Source organism: Lactuca serriola, chromosome 8 (assembly GCF_051521515.1).
Source record: "Lactuca serriola cultivar US96UC23 chromosome 8, Lser_US96UC23_V15, whole genome shotgun sequence".
Classification (NCBI taxonomy): domain Eukaryota; kingdom Viridiplantae; phylum Streptophyta; class Magnoliopsida; order Asterales; family Asteraceae; genus Lactuca; species Lactuca serriola.
Window position 1 is genome coordinate 190971360 of NC_136415.1, and position 1417 is coordinate 190972776.

The 1417-nt window shown below is 43.5% G+C and overlaps 1 non-coding gene across 1 annotated transcript; it reads left to right on the top strand.

Moving 5' to 3' along the window:
• The first annotated feature begins 531 nt into the window (after positions 1-531).
• LOC145071898 (small nucleolar RNA R71) lies at positions 532-638 on the top strand. The gene has a single exon (XR_013690860.1). It is a non-coding gene; the product is annotated as a small nucleolar RNA R71 (small nucleolar RNA).
• The last annotated feature ends 779 nt before the right edge of the window (positions 639-1417 follow it).

Here is a 1417-nt window from a genome sequence, read left to right on the forward strand (position 1 = left end):
ATATCTTCCAAGCTTGGCTTCCTCTCTTGCACCGGCTCCTCCTTTTGGTAAAAGCCTCTTCCTTTTTGTCTGTACTTCTCCTCCTTGGCCTTCTTATACTCTTCGTAAGGCAGCCACTCCTTCTTTTGTTTGCGCCAGTCTTCATCATACCGGTCACCACTCGAATAACATACTTGTGCCTTTTTGTTGCCGTGCTCATCCAAATCGCAATCTCTAGTGAAGTGGGGTCCATTGCAGTTTTCACAACCCACCCGTATGGCATGGATAGTTTGATCCATTTTGTCCATTCTCCTATCCATGGTTTTTAACATGGCCATGACCGCGGATAAATCTTCAGTAGCAGCGTACGCGGCTCCCCTCGTGACATCATTCCTAGGGTTGTGGTATTCTCTAGAGTGTTTAGAGAATTCTTCAATTAATTCTTTAATCACCGGGGGTGGCTTCTTTGTAAGTGGGCCTTGTGAGTCTAGCAACTGCCGGGTTGTGACATTAACTCCATCATAAAAGATGGAAACTTCTTGTTGGCTGTTTAGATCATGGTGTGGGCAATTTCGTAGTAGACTTTTGTACCTCTCCCATGCTTCATATAAAGATTCTCCAGCTTGTTGTTCAAAGTTTGCAATGGCCTTCTTGAGTTTGGCTATTTTGGATGGTGGGCAAAAGTGATCTATAAATTCTTCCTTCATTTTGGCCCAAGTAGTGACTGACCCGGGGGGAATTGATTTGAGCCAGTCTTTAGCAACACCCTTGAAGGTTACCGGAAGCATCCGAAGTAGTTGAGTTTCGCGGGTTACATTTGGAATGTTGAAATAATCAGCAACATCATTTACTTCATCCAAATGTTTGTAGGCATCTTCATGATCTTTCCCATAAAAAGGTATTTCCTTAAGCGCAGCTAGGATATGACCTTTTAGTTCGAAGGTAGCAGTTGCGGGAATTGCGGGTTGCACAAGTCCCGGGCCATGGTCGTCGCGCATCCTCTTCTTCCATTCCCCCATGGGAATTTCATCAATGTTAGCCATAGTGAATGCTAACTCTTCCTCCGATTCGGTTTCTTGTTCGTACGTTGCCTCCTCTTCTTCCTCGGTCTCGTATCCAATATCTTCTTGGATTGGCTCCTCAATTGTCAAGGAAGCGCTAGAAGCTCCTGATTTACTGCTCTTCTTTTTCCCAAAAACAGTCTTCAAGTTGGACAATGGTGATTTCTTTGGTGTGCTTGAACTCTCCACGTCCTTCCCTTTGTTTCTTTTCAATTCGGATTCGGGATCTTCAAACGGAGGTACCAGTGGTGTGTTTGCTCCTCTGGTCATGAGAGTCCTGAAATTAATAAAAAAAACAAAACGTAAAAAGAACAAAAATATTGTAAAAGAAAAGAAAAAAAAAATTGTTGGTTAAACTGCTACTCGCCGAGTAGGTG